Source organism: Anastrepha obliqua, unplaced genomic scaffold (genome assembly GCF_027943255.1).
Source record: "Anastrepha obliqua isolate idAnaObli1 unplaced genomic scaffold, idAnaObli1_1.0 ptg000279l, whole genome shotgun sequence".
Taxonomy (NCBI): domain Eukaryota; kingdom Metazoa; phylum Arthropoda; class Insecta; order Diptera; family Tephritidae; genus Anastrepha; species Anastrepha obliqua.
The window spans coordinates 22,501-30,000 of NW_026562304.1; the positions used below are offsets into that span (position 1 = coordinate 22,501).

A 7,500-nucleotide genomic window follows, 5' to 3' on the forward strand; every position below is an offset into this window, starting at 1 on the left:
GGGTCCCGAAGGTATCCTGAATCTTTCGCATTGTTAATCATATAAATGCATACAAATAAATATTAATATCATAGATATTAAATTTTTTGTAAAATTCAAAAAATGAATTTTAGCATTATATATAATAAAATCTATCAACACTTTATCAAATCATTAGTATTTATTTTATGTTAATATGCTTAAAAAGCAAATTAATTTAAATAAACTTAATATCACCAATGATTCTTTTGATAAATACTTTATTATGTTAATAGATTACAATGTCCTTATATGAAAAAAATGCACATTATTTTTTTAATTATTTAATGATGAATTTTTCATAATGGATATTCAGGTTCATCGGGCTTAACCTCTAAGCAGTTTCACGTACTATTTAACTCTCTATTCAGAGTTCTTTTCAACTTTCCCTCACGGTACTTGTTTACTATCGGTCTCATGGTTATATTTAGTTTTAGATGGAGTTTACCACCCACTTAGTGCTGCACTATCAAGCAACACGACTCTTTGGAAATATCTTTCTAGTAATCATTAACGTTATACGGGCCTGGCACCCTCTATGGGTAAATGGCCTCATTTAAGAAGGACTTAAATCGTTAATTTCTCATACTAGATATTAAGATATTCCATACACTGCATCTCACATTTGACATATAGACAAAGTGACTTAGTGCTGAACTATTTTCTTTTCGCTCGCCGCTACTAAGAAAATCCTTGTTAGTTTCTTTTCCTCCCCTCATTAATATGCTTAAATTCAGGGGGTAATCCCATATGAGTTGAGGTTGTTTTAATATTCTTTTTTTATCTTCTCACAATTTAATAAAAAAAATTATATCATCTTTTCATCTCTATTTTTCTTTTCTCCTTTTATATATTGTAAATATATAAAAATAATAATAATGTAAAATGAGGCAATCCTAGAATAAAAAATTTAATTTTTATGCTAGACATTCCTCCTTTTAATTACATATATAAATTATTATTTTATATATATATATATAAATAATATGAAAATTTTTTGTAAAGAATACTTAGATTCAATATTTTCATCATTTCATTTTATTTGAGAGGATTTTTTTTTTAAAGAATATATAATAAATAAAATTCATTATATATCTTTATTTTTTTTGCTATTAATATTATGAATTATTTAAAATCCAATAATATACACATTTGCTTAAATTCAATTATTTTTATAAAAGAATAAGCAACTTATTTAGCATAGTCTTACAACCCTCAACCATATGTAGTCCAAGCAGTACTTTAAAATTGAATTTAATGTACATAACAGCATGGACTGCGATATGCGTTCAAAATGTCGATGTTCATGTGTCCTGCAGTTCACACGATGACGCACAGTTTGCTGCGTTCTTCATCGACCCATGAGCCAAGTGATCCACCGCTTAGAGTATTTTTTTATTTATTTTTATTTATAACAAATGTCAATTTTTTTTTGCATATATTAATTGAAAGAGTAAAATTAAATAATATTAATAATATATAAATTGATTTTCTTTCAATAATATATATCAAATATATTTAACTCTAAACATTTTTATTAAGTTGCGAATGTCTTAGTTCAACAATAATACAGTGGTGGTATTTATTATGATTCAATTATTTTGTATTTTTTTAATCATTTTATGTATATATATAATAATATAATAAATATATACCACTTTTGTTATTGTGAACAAATTAACTTATCATTCAATCAAATGAATAATAAGTACAACTTTTTATTTTCATGTTTAAAGGTTTTTAAAAGAAAAAAATAAGAAAAAACATTACAAAATGTACCATCATATATTATATTTAATATGATATAATTGATGGATCACAAATTGAATGAAAAAGAATAAAAAGAATTATGGATTCAAAATAATTATATAAATTTTTTTTTTTTTTTCTTTTTTTTTTTTTTTTTTTTTTTCTTTTTGTTCGTTTGTTTGCTTGTCTGTTTGTTTGTTTGTTTGTTTGTTTGTTTGTTTTTCTTACGGATATGGAACACAATAATGATCCTTCCGCAGGTTCACCTACGGAAACCTTGTTACGACTTTTACTTCCTCTAAATAATCAAGTTCGGTCAACTTTTGCGAAACAACCGTGACACACGAGGCGTCACAGTGATCACGTCCGGAGACCTCACTAAATAATTCAATCGGTAGTAGCGACGGGCGGTATGTACAAAGGGCAGGGACTTAATCAATGCGAGTTAATAACTCGCACTTACTGGGAATTCCAAGTTCATGTGAACAGTTTCAGTTCACAATCCCAAGCATGAAAGTGGTTCAGCGGTTTACCCGGACCTCTCGGTCTAGGAAATACACGTTGATACTTTCATTGTAGCGCGCGTGCAGCCCAGGACATCTAAGGGCATCACAGACCTGTTATTGCTCAATCTCGTTACTGCTAGACGCAATTTGTCCATTTAAGAAGCTAGTGTCCTTATAATGGGACAAACCAACAGGTACGACTCCACTTATATAAACACATTCAAACACTTGTACATTCAAGATGTACGCATGAAAGAAGGCTATATAAGTTTCAACATCATAATCCTGAAAGCATCTATTTAATATATTTGAGTCTCGTTCGTTATCGGAATTAACCAGACAAATCACTCCACGAACTAAGAACGGCCATGCACCACCACCCATAGATTCGAGAAAGAGCTATCAATCTGTCTTACACGCTTATGTTCGGACCTGGTAAGTTTTCCCGTGTTGAGTCAAATTAAGCCGCAGGCTCCACTCCTGGTGGTGCCCTTCCGTCAATTCCTTTAAGTTTCAGCTTTGCAACCATACTTCCCCCGGAGCCCAAAAGCTTTGGTTTCCCGGGAAGCGACTGAGAGAGCCATAGTAGTAGCTACACCCAATTGCTAGCTGGCATCGTTTATGGTTAGAACTAGGGCGGTATCTGATCGCCTTCGAACCTCTAACTTTCGTTCTTGATTAATGAAAACATCTTTGGCAAATGCTTTCGCTTAAGTTAGTCTTACGACGGTCCAAGAATTTCACCTCTCGCGTCGTAATACTAATGCCCCCAAACTGCTTCTATTAATCATTACCTCTTGATCTAAAAACCAATGAAAGTAGAACAGAGGTCTTATTTCATTATTCCATGCACAAAATATTCAGGCATTTGGAGCCTGCTTTAAGCACTCTAATTTGTTCAAAGTAATTGTACCGGCCCACAACAACACTCGATGAAGAGCACTGAAGTAGGTTTAAATAGGAGGAATATATAAAAAATACATTGTATTAATTATATATAAGAACTCCACCGGTAATACGCTTACATACATAAGGTAATGTACATACCACAATATATAGTTGTACTACCCGTATGAAGCACAAATTCAACTACGAACGTTTTAACCGCAACAACTTTAATATACGCTATTGGAGCTGGAATTACCGCGGCTGCTGGCACCAGACTTGCCCTCCAATAGGTCCTTGTTAAAGGATTTAAAGTGTACTCATTCCAATTACAGGGCCTCGGATATGAGTCCTGTATTGTTATTTTTCGTCACTACCTCCCCGAACTGGGAGTGGGTAATTTACGCGCCTGCTGCCTTCCTTAGATGTGGTAGCCGTTTCTCAGGCTCCCTCTCCGGAATCGAACCCTGATTCCCCGTTACCCGTTGCAACCATGGTAGTCCTAGATACTACCATCAAAAGTTGATAGGGCAGACATTTGAAAGATCTGTCGTCGGTACGGGACCATACGATCTGCAAGTTATCTAGAGTTCAACCAATTTAACGATCAAATGATCGCTTGGTTTTAGTCTAATAAAAGCACACGTTCCATAAGGTCCGTGTTTATATTGCATGTATTAGCTCTAGAATTACCACAGTTATCCAAGTAACTGTTAACGATCTATGGAACCATAACTGATATAATGAGCCTTTTGCGGTTTCACTTTTAATTTGTTTGTACTTAGACATGCATGGCTTAATCTTTGAGACAAGCATATAACTACTGGCAGGATCAACCAGAATAATATTTTTATTTATATATTTTTCTTTGTTTTTCATATTTGAAAATTTCATAAATTACGGTGTATATAAAAAGTAAAGGGGCGACCCCCCTTTAGCTTTTCTTATCAAAATTCAAAAACCGTTTTTTATGAAAAAGAATTTTCGTTCTCTATATTATATATTTTATATAAAAATATAAGAACGATATTTCTTCTTAATATTTGCCAATTTTCAAATAATTTATCATTCTTAATAACATTTTACTTTTTTTTCAAATGCATTTTTAATGTAATAATTTCATATATTACATAATTTTTCTCTTTGAATTGAAATTAATAATTTCATAATTCTATTTTTTAATCATAAATATATATGATTGAAAAAATTTTCTCCTCTTTTCCTTTGTTTAAAATTTAATTTTTCTTATAAATTTTTGTTTTTCTTATTTTTTTCTCTTCATCATCTGTTTAATTTCCTGTATTTATACAAGAAACAAACAGTTGAGGATAATTTCTATGTAATGCTAGTATAGAATATAAAATTTTGAATTCAAAAATTTATTTCTATTTAAACTAACTATAGAAAACCAGGAATAAAATACAATAACACCAATATGCCATAACATGTTAGTATAGAATATAGATTCTTCATATATGTATATATATTCGAAAATTTTTTCTATTTAAACTAACGTATGGAAAACCAGGAATAAAATCATAATATTACCAGTTTAATATGGCTCAAATTCGAGTTTCATATAGTTATGATTCGATTTATATGCTTCAATATCATTGGTTAGTTAACTTTTGATATTTTCATATTATATCACATGCCTTCACCGTGAGTGTTTTTTGCCATGCACACCTCACATTGTCAAAAATGTATGGGAAAAATTCATTTCAATACATTTCAGTTTGATTTGAAATGTCTTTATTATATATTTTAGTGCCAATATGCCAAGGTTATATTCCATAACTCTTTATTTAAACTAACGTATGGAAAACCAGGCATAAAATCACAATATTACCAGTTTAATATGGCTCAAATTCGAGTTTCATATAGTTATGATTCGATTTATATGCTTCAATATCATTGGTTAGTTAACTTTTGATATTTTCATATTATATCACATGCCTTCACCGTGAGTGTTTTTTGCCATGCACACCTCACATTGTCAAAAATGTATGGGAAAAATTCATTTCAATACATTTCAGTTTGATTTGAAATGTCTTTATTATATATTTTAGTGCCAATATGCCAAGGTTATATTCCATAACTCTTTATTTAAACTAACGTATGGAAAACCAGGCATAAAATCACAATATTAACAGTTTAATATGGCTTAAATTCGAGTTTCATATAGTTATGATTCGATTTATATGCTTCAATATCATTGGTTAGTTAACTTTTGATATTTTCATATTATATTTCACATGCCTTCACCGTGAGTGTTTTTTGCCATGCACACCTCACATTGTCAAAAATGTATGGGAAAAATTCATTTCAATACATTTCAGTTTGACTTGAAATGTCTTTATTATATATTTTAATGGCAATATGCCAAGGTTATATTCCATAAAATGTTAGTATAGAATATAGATTCTTCATATATGTATATATATTCGAGAATTTTTTTCTATTTAAACTAACGTATGGAAAACCAGGCATAAAATCACAATATTACCAGTTTAATATGGCTCAAATTCGAGTTTCATATAGTTATGATTCGATTTATATGCTTCAATATCATTGGTTAGTTAACTTTTGATATTTTCATATTATATCACATGCCTTCACCGTGAGTGTTTTTTGCCATGCACACCTCACATTGTCAAAAATGTATGGGAAAAATTCATTTCAATACATTTCAGTTTGATTTGAAATGTCTTTATTATATATTTTAGTGCCAATATGCCAAGGTTATATTCCATAACTCTTTATTTAAACTAACGTATGGAAAACCAGGCATAAAATACAATATTACCAGTTTAATATGGCTTAAATTCGAGTTTCATATAGTTATGATTCGATTTATATGCTTCAATATCATTGGTTAGTTAACTTTTGATATTTTCATATTATATCACATGCCTTCACCGTGAGTGTTTTTTGCCATGCACACCTCACATTGTCAAAAATGTATGGGAAAAATTCATTTCAATACATTTCAGTTTGATTTGAAATGTCTTTATTATATATTTTAGTGCCAATATGCCAAGGTTATATTCCATAACTTTCTATTTAAACTAACGTATGGAAAACCAGGCATAAAATCACAATATTACCAGTTTAATATGGCTTAAATTCGAGTTTCATATAGTTATGATTCGATTTATATGTTTCAATATCATTGGTTAGTTAACTTTTGATATTTTCATATCATTTCACATGCCTTCACCGTGGTGTTTTTTGCCATGCACACCTCACATTGTCAAAAATGTATGGGGAAAATTCATTTCAATACATTTCAGTTTGATTTGAAATGTCTTTATTATATATTTTAGTGCCAATATGCCAAGGTTATATTCCATAACATGTTAGTATAGCTAATATGAATTCTTCATATATGTATATATATTCGAAAATTTTTTCTATTTAAACTAACGTATGGAAAAAACCAGGCATAAAATCACAATATTACCAGTTTAATATGGCTTAAATTCGAGTTTCATATAGTTATGATTCGATTTATATGCTTCAATATCATTGGTTAGTTAACTTTTGATATTTTCATATTATATCACATGCCTTCACCGTGAGTGTTTTTTGCCATGCACACCTCACATTGTCAAAAATGTATGGGAAAAATTCATTTCAATACATTTCAGTTTGATTTGAAATGTCTTTATTATATATTTTAGTGCCAATATGCCAAGGTTATATTCCATAACTCTTTATTTAAACTAACGTATGGAAAACCAGGCATAAAATCACAATATTACCAGTTTAATATGGCTTAAATTCGAGTTTCATATAGTTATGATTCGATTTATATGCTTCAATATCATTGGTTAGTTAACTTTTGATATTTTCATATTATATCACATGCCTTCACCGTGAGTGTTTTTTGCCATGCACACCTCACATTGTCAAAAATGTATGGGAAAAATTCATTTCAATACATTTCAGTTTGATTTGAAATGTCTTTATTATATATTTTAGTGCCAATATGCCAAGGTTATATTCCATAACTTTCTATTTAAACTAACGTATGGAAAACCAGGCATAAAATCACAATATTACCAGTTTAATATGGCTTAAATTCGAGTTTCATATAGTTATGATTCGATTTATATGCTTCAATATCATTGGTTAGTTAACTTTTGATATTTTCATATTATATCACATGCCTTCACCGTGAGTGTTTTTTGCCATGCACACCTCACATTGTCAAAAATGTATGGGAAAAATTCATTTCAATACATTTCAGTTTGATTTGAAATGTCTTTATTATATATTTTAGTGCCAATATGCCAAGGTTATATTCCATAACTTTCTATTTAAACTAACGTATGGAAAA

At 29.9% G+C, this 7,500-nt stretch overlaps 2 non-coding genes and 1 pseudogene across 2 annotated transcripts in view; all 3 read right to left on the reverse strand.

Moving 5' to 3' along the window:
• Window positions 1–782, reverse strand: part of LOC129252590 (large subunit ribosomal RNA) — a 3,987-nt gene extending 3,205 nt beyond the window's left edge. The window contains exon 1 of the ribosomal RNA XR_008583530.1: window positions 1–782. This exon is cut by the window's left edge and continues 3,205 nt beyond it. This is a non-coding gene — a ribosomal RNA (large subunit ribosomal RNA).
• Window positions 783–1,227: 445 nt separating this feature from the next.
• On the reverse strand, window positions 1,228–1,408 carry LOC129252593 (5.8S ribosomal RNA; annotated as a pseudogene).
• Window positions 1,409–2,010: 602 nt separating this feature from the next.
• Window positions 2,011–4,001, reverse strand: LOC129252585 (small subunit ribosomal RNA). The gene has a single exon (XR_008583525.1). It is a non-coding gene; the product is annotated as a small subunit ribosomal RNA (ribosomal RNA).
• Between the last annotated feature and the right edge of the window lie 3,499 nt (window positions 4,002–7,500).